Here is an 11,300-nt window from a genome sequence, read left to right as displayed (position 1 = left end):
GCCCGTGACCCGCTCCCTCCTCTCCCACGCCTGCAGGGAGCTGCCGGCTCATAAAGCCCGGTTCTAAAGGCTGTTTTTAATCTCGGAACCGTGAGCGTGATTGTCCATTGTCCTTTTAATTCTTTCCCTACTTTTTAAAAGCCCATGTTTCTGTTCCCTCTCATTTTCATCTTGGTCATCGGACATCGCACGCTTCCCTCTCCTTGGTATCTGACCTGTGGAGAGGGCCACAGGTAAAGGGTGAAGACCCCCGGGAGGCCAGGCCAGAGAGCATGCTGGGGCCTCGGGCTCTGGCCTGCGGAGCCGCTGGGCACAGTTCTCTAGGTGGCGGCGTGGAAGTCCCCAGCCTTGGCAGCTACAACACCCCAGAGACGTGTTGTTTAGATTGCGGTTAACACACAACACAACGTTTACCAGCCATTTTTAGCATACAGCTCAGTGGCATTAAGTGCGTTCATGTTGTGCGACCATCACCACCACCATCTCCAGAACTCTCTTTTTCTGGCAAAACTGAAACTCCATGCCCATTCATAATTACTCCGCATTGCCCCCACCCCAAACCCTGCAAGGATCTTTCTCTCTTTCTTTCTTTCTTTCTTTCTTTCTTTCTTTCTTTCTTTCTTTCTTTCTTTTTTTCTTTCTTTCTTTCTCTCTTTTTTTAAATCCTCACCTGAGACTATTTTTCCATTGATTTTTAGAGAGAGTGGAAGGGAGAGAGAGAAACATTGACGTGAGTGAGATACATCGATCAGTTGCCTTCGCACACATTCTGACCAGCCTGGGGATCGAGCCTTCAACATAGGTACATGCCCTTGACCAGAATCAGACCCAAGACCCTTCAGTCCAAGGACCAATGCTTTTTCCACTGAGCCACACCAGTTGGGGCCATTCTACTTTATGTGTCCATGTATCTGACTACTCCAGGTGCCTCATACAAGTGCAGTCATTCAGTAGTTGTCTTTTTGTGACTGGCTTAGTTTAGTTAGTGTAGTATCCACAAGGTTCTTCCATGTTATAAAATGTGTAGAATTTCCTTCCTTTTTCAGGCTGAGCAATATATCCATCCACCCACTAAGGGACATTGGCAGCAAAAGACCATTCAAAAGAGTCAGAAGACAAGACACAGATTAGGAGAAAAGGACTGATAAAGGACCGCTATTCAAAATATGCAAATAACTGAAAACTGAACAATAAGAAGATAAACTATCCAGTTGAAAATGGTCCTAAGACTCTCAAACAGAGAGCTCACTAAGGAAAACACACAAATGGCAAATAAGCACATGGAAAGCTGCTCCACATTCTGACATCAGGAAAATGCAAATTATAACGAGATGACACCACACACTCATTAGAAGGCCAAAATCCAGAACACGGCAACACCAAGTGCTGACAGGAACCAGGAGCAACAGGAACGCTCCTTTGTGGCCGGTGGGAATGCATGTGGTGAGTGAAGCCGTCACTTTGGAAGTTTTTTCAGTTCGACAGTTTCTTAGAAAACTGAATATACTCTTAGCATAGGATCCAACAGTTGCACTCATTGATACTTTCCCCAGCACGCTGAAACCTGATGTGGACACAAAAACCTGATGTGGACACCGATGTTTATAGCAGCTTTATTCGTAACTTCCAAACTTGGAAGCAATGAGGATGTCCCTCAGTAGGCTAATGGATAAAGAGACTGTAGTAATCCAAGACAATGGGATGTTATTCAGCACTGAGAAAGAAGAGATCTTATCAAAGTTTCACGTGATAGTTAATGCCTGTGCTGTCTAACCTTTCCGGAGTTTAGGGAAAAGTTAAAATGTTTCCAATTAATTTTACACACTTAGAACAACTCTAATACCAAGATTTGATATTTTAAAAAAAAGATAAAGTTCTGCCCATGTGGCCTTTCAGGGCCACAGACTCCTCCTGCCTTTGGCTCTGCTGGCACCTATGACGTCTGCTAGACCCTCTGACAGCAGCCGGAAGAGAGGCGAGGGTGAATGGGAGGTTCTGTGGGCCATGCATCCCTTCCACCCACAATCCAATAGCTAGACCCCAGTCACATGGCCACACCTAACTGCAAGGGGGCTGGGGAGTGTAGTCTAGCTTTGTGCCCAAGAGGAAAAAGAAACAAGTGATCATGCAGCCTTTCTTTCGTTCTTTCTTTGTTTCTTTCTTTCTTCCTTTTTTAATATATTTTATTGATTTTTTACAGAGAGGAAGATGAGGGAGAGTTAAAAACATCCATCAGCTGCCTCCTGCACATCCCCTTTGGGGATGTGTCCACAACCAAGGTACATGCCCTTGACTGGAATCGAACCTGGGACCCTTCAGTCCGCAGGCCGAAGCTCTATCCACTGAGCCAAGCCCGTTCCGGGACGCAGCCTTTCTTAACGAGTGCCCACTGTTGCCTCCAGGACATTTTCACAAGTCGCCAACACTTCCTGCACAGTTTTACTTGTGGAAGGCAGACAGTGCCGACCCCCTGAGCACCAGCCACTATAAGCTCATTACAGTTTCAGAGCTTAAAATGTGAAACACCGGGAATAACTGAAATACTGTCGGTGGATACCAGACTAAGCCATCAGAAAGGCTGCCTTTGTAAAAGCCTGTGGATGAGCTTGGGCTCCCCAGCCAGAAAGCAGAAAAGATAGACTTTGCTACATAAGAATGAAAACTCCTTCCCATCATAAAAGAAGATGAAAAGCAGAAGGACCCATTGAGGGGGAAATACTTGTAACACGGATGACAGACAAAGAATTAGTGGGCTTCCTGTTTTAAGAGGTCTTACAAACCAACAGTGAAAAAGATGAGCACTCCAAGATAAAAATGGACAGAGCACTGTAACAGGAAATTCGCCAAAGAAGAACTAAAGGTGGTTAAATATACTAACTCCGTAAAAGTATTTGGTAGTCAAAGAAATGAAAACCACAATGTGACACCCTTTTTAAAAATCATCCAGCGGGCGGAGAGCTGAGAGTGGGCCGCGGTGGCCGCCAGGACCGGCGTTTGCCGGCGGCGGGTGCGATGGGGCGCTCTCAGGACTTCGGCCGGGGGAGCTTCCAGATTGCCCATTGACCCAGCAGTCCCGCCTCTGGAATTTCTTCTGAGAAAACAAGTCTTTTAAAATCTCCGAGATAGACAGAGGAGGCTGCCCATCACAGGGTTTTGCTTTTGTTTTCCTTTTTCAGTTAAAGTTGACATTCAGTGTTGTATGAGTTTCAGGGCTACAGCATAGTGATTAGACATTTATATAACTTACAACGTGGACACCAGTAGGTCCAGTACCCACCTGGCACCATGCATATAGTTATTTCAATACTATTGACTGGATTCCCTATGCTGTAATTTACATCCCCGTTGCTATAACTACCAATTTGTAGGTCTTAATCCCTTAACCCCAACCCCCATCCCACCCCCACCCCCCCTTTTTTTTTTAAATAAATTTTTTTTAATGATTTCAGAGAGGAAGGGAAAGGGAGAGAAAGATAGAAACATCAGATCGAGCCTGCAACCCGGGCATGTGCCCTGACCAGGGATTGAACCGTGACCTCCTGTTTCACAGGTCAACGCTCAACCACTGAGCCATGCTGGCAGGGCTATCCCTTCCCCTTTTTCACACAGCCCTCCGAGCCCCCTCCCGTCTGAAACCCTCAGTTTGTTCTCTGTATCTATGAGTCACAGGGGTTTTTGTATATTTAGTTTGTGTGTTTTTAACCAAAGTTATACATGTGCCCCATAATTCTTTTTTTCTTTTTTTTTTTTTAGTTGGAAAATTCTACATGGTTTGTTATGAAAGTCAGCAGTTCCCTGAGGCTCGTCCTCCCTCACCCCCCCTCCTCTTTCTCAATCCCAGAGAAACTGCTTTCAATCCTTCTGATAGTTACTGTATTTTCTCTAAATAACATGCTTATAATGCTACTTCTTCATTTTTGAGATTTGGGCATACTCTAATGATTTCTCATCATGGAAAGAGAGGATGAACTTTCTCGTCAACCCTCCCCCTCCCCACTCTCCCTTCCCATATGTAACCGCTATTCATCAACCTCCCAGTATAGATATTTGTCATTCTGATTAGATCAATAGTCATTATTGGCCTTTTTTTTTTTTTTTCCGTAAATCTACCACCAAATGAGCTGTATGGGCTACTACCATGTTGTTTTCCTATACATTTCATTTTCCTTGGAGTTAATAATTGACTTGTTCCTGTCATTGGCCTTGCTTGCTCATTTTTATCACCAGTTTAACTACAAACTCTCTTTCAGAACATATCACTCCACTGAGTTCTGGCTTTCACTGGTGCTATTAAAAAGTGCAAGGTCAGCCGGGACCGGTTTGACTCAGTGGTAGAGCGTCGGCCTGCGGACTGAAGGGTCCCGGGTTCGATTCCGGTCAAGGGCATGTACCTTGGTTGCGGGCACATCCCCAGTGGGGGGTGTGCAGGAGGCAGCTGGTCGATGTTTCTCTCTCATCGATGTTTCTGACTCTCTCTCCCTCTCACTTCCTCTCTGGGTAAAATTAATAAAATATATTTTTTAAAAAAATGCAAGGTCATTCTGAGCCATAATCTTTTATCTACAATCTACTCCTCCTCTACAAACTTGAAGGATCTTGTCTCTGTCCACCCAGTTAACCAGCCTGAGATACTGGCATGCCTGGTTCTGGGTCTCCTCAAGGTTCAAGCTTCTTTTCCAAGTTTGGGATTTGGCTTTCCTGGGCCTATTAATCCATCTTCATTTCCATTTACAACATGCTGACGGCTCCTGTAGTGTTCTCTTCTTCCTTATGGGTTTTGTTCTTGTTCACTATGCACTGAGTGGCCAGATTATTATGATCTCTGAACGCATAATAATCTGGCCACTCAGTGTATTATAGTTTAGAGTTAACACTGCACCAAGGTTAGGCCTTTGGAGTCCTGCTTAGTGTAAAGGGTCTCGGATTAGACTCTCCATCCCCGCATTGGTTTCTGGGCCTCCACCTCCACCCCCCTCAGCCCCACATTCACTTAAAACAGCTGTGTTCAGCTCACTTCAGATGGGAGGCAAATACCCTCAGGACAAATTAATGACCTACGTGTTCCAATTTAAGGCTTTTTAAAAATATATAATACCCCCAAAAATATATATATATAAAGGAAGAGATGATAAACAAAATGAAATTCAATGAATTAGAAAACAAAAATGCAATAAAAAAGACCAACAAAACCAAGAGTTAATTATTTGAAAAACAAAAAGGTAAATCTCTGGGAAGATTAATCAAGATATATGTAAAATGACATCGTACATAAAAGGAATAAAATAACTATAGTTAAAACAGATATTTAAAAGGTAATAACACAAAGACAGCCAACTACCTGGAGATTTTATCTTCTCCTGTGGCTACATTTGCAAATAAAAGATTACTGAGAAAAAAAGCAAGAGAATGCCATCGAAACCTCTATGCCAACAAATTTTAAGTCTTAGTAAAAAAATTCTACCAGCACTGGAAAACAATAGATATTCTGAATAGTCCTAAAACTATTAAAGAAATTGAAACAATAACTGAAAACATTTCCACAAAGGGAAGTCAAGGCGGAGATGGGTTTATAAGTAAATTTTACTAACATTTCAATTAATGGATAATCCCAATCTTATATAAATTATCCCAGGGAATAAAAAAAATAAGGAATATTTCCAAATTCATTCTTGAAGCCAGTATAACCTTCCTAGCAAAATTAGACAATGAAAGCATGAAAATGAAAAATTACAGGCCCATTTCATGCAAGAGCATAGAGGTAAGAATCCTAAATAACATATTTATACTAATAAAAGGGTAATATGCTAATTAGATGAGGAGACCTTCCGGGAGACCTTCCAGACAAACCCATGGTGATGGGGCCAAGGCAGAGGCTGATCAGGCCAGGAGGGAAGGGCAGTTGGGGGTGAGCAGGCTGGCAGGCAGAGTGGTTAGAGGTGATCAGGAAGATTAGGTTTAAGCAGAAACATAGCATTTTACACTCATCAGATCAGCAAGTATTTTTAAAAATCTGACACCACCGAGTGTTGGAGAAGAAATGGAGTAAACTCATGTGCTTGTGGGAGTGTCATTGGTACAACCACCTGGGGGTGCCATTGGTATCATTCTGCTAAGGGAGGTCCAGGATGCCCTGGACCCAGCAGATCTATAACAGGGCACATGCCCCAGAAAACCTCTCCTGGGTGTGTGCAAGGAGACATTTAATGCTTATCGCAATATTGTCTATGATGACCAAAAAGTCTTGCATATTTATTGACAAGGGAATGAGATGGTATTTCCTAAAAAAGAAAAATATTGGGTTGGCAGCTAAGTAATTGCGGGTTTCACACATATATGGCTTCAGTTGAATTTTTAGTTTGCAGACGTAGTACAAATGTAAAACACATTTTGTTATTTGATAGTTGGCTATTCAGCTGTTAATCAGTAAAAAAAGTTTTTTGATCTGTTTTGTAGTTTTCGTTTGGCGTTCGTTGAAAAATGGAAAATCAAAAGGAACATTTTCATCATATTTTGCTTTTTTATTTCCGCAAAGGGAAAACGCATCGCAAGCTCATAAAAAGTTATGTGCTGTTTATGGTGACGAAGCCTTAAAAGAACGGCAGTGTCAAAATTGGTTTGCCAAATTTCGTTCTGGTGATTTTTCACTCAAAGATGAAAAACGCTCTGGTCGTCCAGTTGAAGTTGATGACGCCCTAATCAAAGCAATAATCAATTCGGACTGTCACAGTACAACACGTGAGATTGCAGAGAAGCTTCATGTATCACATACATGCATTGAAAATCACTTAAAACAACTTGGCTATGTTCAAAAACTCGATACATGGGTTCCTCACGAACTGAAAGAATCACAGTTAACGCAACGCATTAGCAGCTGCGATTTGCTAAAGAAACGTAATGAAAATGATCCATTTTTAAAACGACTGATAACTGGCGATGAAAAATGGGTTGTTTACAACAATATCAAGCGGAAAAGATCGTGGAGCAGGCCAGGTGAACCAACTCAAACAACATCAAAAGCTGATATTCATCAAAAGAAGGTTTTGTTATCAATTTGGTGGGATTACAAAGGAATTGTCTACTTTGAACTCTTACCACCCAACCGAACGATCAATTCTGATGTCTACATTGAACAACTAACGAAATTAAACAATGCAGTTGAAGAAAAGCGGCCCGAATTGACAAATCGAAAAGGTGTTGTATTCCATCATGACAATGCAAGGCCACACACATCTTTGGTCACTCGGCAAAAATTAATGGAGCTTGGTTGGGATGTTTTGCCACATCCACCATATAGTCCTGACCTTGCACCATCTGATTACTTTTTGTTTCGATCTTTACAAAACTCCTTGAATGGTAAAAATTTCAATAATGATGATGATGTCAAATCGTACCTGATTCAGTTTTTTGCTAATAAAAACCAGAAGTTTTTTGAACGTGGGATTATGATGCTGCCTGAAAGAAGGCAAAAGGTCATTGATCAAAATGGGCAATACATTACAGAATAAAGTTATTTAGTTCCATGAAAAAATTGTCTTTGATTTTCTTTAAAAAATCCGCAATTACTTAGTTGCCGACCCAATATAATAGTGAGTAAACAAGCAAGATATAAGATATGGTGATACTTAAAATTGCAACATCCCACTTCCACATCTCCGACTTCATTTTTTCCCTTTGCATTTCACATTCTAATATATTATGCTAGAGGCCCCGTGCATGAAATCTGTGCACTGGTAGGGTCCCTCGGTGTGGCCAGCGATCAGGGCTAATGAGAGCCTTCTGGCTACTGGCTGGGGCCTTCCTTCCCCAGGCTGCTGGCTGCCAGCCAGGGCCTTCCTTCATTCTGCACCTCCCCCTGGTGGTCAGCACATGTCATCGCAAGCAGTTGAATTCCTGGTCAGACTCCTGCAGGGACAATTTACATATTAGCCTTTTATTATATAGGATGATTTATCTACAATCCATACATTTTGCTTATCATTTGGCTCACCCACAGGAATGTACACATCACAAATACAGTGACCTTGTCTGTGTTTTTCACCAATATTCCCATTGCTTGGAAGGCTGCCTCACATATACCCTGTTTCCCCAAAAATAAGACAGTGTCTTATATTAATTTTTTCTCCCAAAGTTGTGCTAGGTCTTATTTTCAGGGGATGTCTTATCTTTCCATGCTCTAGGTCTTAATTTCGGAGGATGTCTTATTTTCAGGGAAACACGGTAGTAGGTGCTCAGTAAATATTTGTTAAGTGAATTTGTGGAATAAATAGAAGACAGTATGAAACGACTGAAAGTTTAAAAGCATCCAAAACAACCCTCCTGCCCTTTATGGACAAACACCCCTTCTGGCTCGGGTCGCCTCTGTGAAGAGGTGGGGAGTGAGATTGGGAAGGGACACCCTGGAGCCGTCAGTTCCCTGGATGTTTTTCTCTCCTAAGCTGGCCCTGGAGGGGAGTGTTTGTGATATCATTACCAGTTTTTTGCATGATGGAAAATCTTCGCATAGCAACTTAGTTTTTTAATAATAGAAACAACAAGCATGTGCATCGGGTGTTAGAGCATCTGAGGGTTTTCCCACATGATGTCATGGGTCCAGTGTGCAGAAGGGGCTTCCTAGAAGCCCAGCTCAGAGCAAGGTGAACCAGGAACTGGGCGTCTTCCAAATCTCCCGGGGGCGAAGGGGGAACCCCAGCCTGAGAGAGAGGAGCGGCCAGCCCAGGCGGCACCTCCACTGGTGAGACAGGGAGGGTGGGTGAGACAGGGAGGGTGGGTGAGACAGGGAGGGTGGGTGAGAAAGGCCTTTGTCTTGCGCTCTCCTCCTTGGGGAGCTGGGGGCTGCCCCAGCAAAGAAAGACTCTCTTCCCATCGCCTGGCTCTGGGGCTGGCTGCTGGGTCCCCACGCCAGGGTCCGGCTCCTCCCTGCTCCGAGGCCGCGCCTGGCTCTGCGTTAGGAGACCCCGGAGCTGTCCCAGTTCCCAGCCTGCGTCCCTGAGGCTCCTCACTGCTCAGCCTGGTTTCCTCCCCTGGATCATGGGCGACTGAACATGACCCTGCTGTGACGACGTCACAGGGCTGTTGTGCGGAAACCGGTTTGGCTCAGTGGATAGAGCATCGGCCTGCGGACTGAAAGGTCCCGGGTTTGATTCCGGTCAAGGGCATGTACCTGGGTTGCGGGCACATCCCCAGTGGGGGGTGTACAAGAGGCAGCTGATCAATGATTCTTTCTCATCAATGTTTCTAACTCTCTATCCCTCTCTCTTCCTCTCTGTAAAAAATCAATAATATATATATATATATATATATATTTAATTTTTTTAAAGGGCTGTTGTGAGCATCCAACAGGGAGGAAAGGAAACGGCCCGAGAGCAGAGCCTGCAGTCTCAGGGCGTCTCCCCTTTGATAGGAAACCTTTGAACATAAGGATCATCCGCGTTGTCTCCCCAAAATGCTCCGTTTTGCTGGCTGACGAGCCAAGGATGCTGCGTCACTTACTCCGTGGTCCCCGTGGTCACACTGAGTGCCCACCCCTCTCCTCCACTGTGACCACACTGCCTGTAGCATCCTCACGGGCTTCCGTTTTTGCTTGCATTTTTTCACTGGGACAGATTTCAGAGGAAACAACTGGTCAATGTTTACGGGTGGTTTCTATGGCTCTTACTGTGCCCTGTCACCTCGCTGTCTGCCAAGCAGTTGGCCCTCGTGACATGCAGGTGTGTCAGGGTATTTGGCCTCCCGCCAGGAATATTGCTAAACTCCGGCATGCCCTGCCATCCACTCTCCAAAGACTGAGCCCCAATGTCCTGATGGAGTTCAAGGTGAAGCCTGCGCTGGCCATGTGACCAAGTGGGTAGAGCATCAGCCCAGGCGCCGAAGGAGTCTGGGGTTCAGTTCCCGGTCAAGGGCAGGTGCCTGGCTGCAGGTTTGATCCCCACCCTGGGGCGCATGTGGGACCAATGGATGTGTCTCTCTCACATCAATGTTTCCCTCCTCCTCCTCCTCCTCTCTCCCTCTCTCCATGTCTTCCTCCCCCCTCTCTCCCTCTCTCCATCCCTTTCACTCTCTCTTTTAAAATCAATGGAAAAATATCCTCAGGTGAGGAGTAACAGTAACAAAACAAAAAAAAGACTAATCCTGAAAAAGGGCAGGAGGGGAGACTTATATTTGTTTACCAATTTTTAAAACACCCTATTCAGCAATATTGTAAATCTGGTTTGTAGCTCCCTTAACTGGACAGCTTTGAAATTTTTTGTTTTTTGACATACATTTTAAAAGTTAGGAGAACTCAGATGGAATGAGACTTTATTAATATTAAAATGCTGCCACACTGTGCTGGTTTTGCCTCACCATCTCCTCCACTGCGCACTGTTATTATTGCTTTTGCCCCCAAACAAACAGGTCTTCTTCTAATGCCCAAGTTTGCATACCAGGCCTGGGAGATGCGTTTGTCGGGCAGGGAAGGAGGAAGCAATGTCATATATAAGTATAAAATAGATATAGGGTGGATTTATATACCAATATAGATATAGATATTGATATTGATATAGATATAGATATATAAAATAATTGTAAAGGCAGTCTATAATTAAACTACATTTCATTTTCAAAACATTATATATATATATATATATGCCTTTCCTGGACCCAGTTAATAATTATGTGCTTCACTTAGTGAGAATTTCCATTCTGCCAGGCACTTTTCTGGTACTCTCTGATTTAATCTTTGATTCTTTTTGACAGGCACAATTACCCCCACTTTACAGATGAGGCAGCTGCGACAGGTCTAGGGATAGAGCCATTATGAACGTAGTAGGCAGCGAACAAAGAAAGGGCTGATGTCAAGAGGCAGGGCCCCTGCTCCCAGCTCTGTCCCTGATTTCTGGCTCCTAGTTCAACCCTCCGGGCCTTGCCTTTCCCCAGCGAGAGGCTGAGGGCCAGGGATGAGCACGGTCATGTGACTTCCCCACACCCCACAGGTGGGTCCCCGGGACTCTGGAAGGAAGACTGCCTTTTCCTTCTCCGCACAGACACCAGCGAAGCTGCCATCTCCCGGGGCAGCTGGGCATGGATGGCCACGCTGATCACCGGCAGCGACTGGCCCGCGCTGTGATTGCAGCATCTCCGCGGCTCCCTCCGCAGGGCTGGGCCTGCCCGTTCCTTTGTTCACCGAAAGCCTGAGCACCAGCGGGAGCACCGCCGTGCTGTCCTGGGGCCCCGGTAAGTCGCTGCTGCGGCCTCTGACCGCAGTTTCCTCCTCTGTAGAATGGGGACAGTGTGACCGCCTCAGGGGTTGTCGTGAGGCTTCA

This window comes from Pipistrellus hanaki (assembly GCF_964339955.1).
Source record: "Pipistrellus hanaki genome assembly, chromosome: 11".
In the NCBI taxonomy this organism is placed as follows: Eukaryota; Metazoa; Chordata; class Mammalia; order Chiroptera; family Vespertilionidae; genus Pipistrellus; species Pipistrellus hanaki.
The sequence above is the reverse complement of the archived record's forward strand: the minus strand, read 5'-3'. Positions refer to the sequence as shown.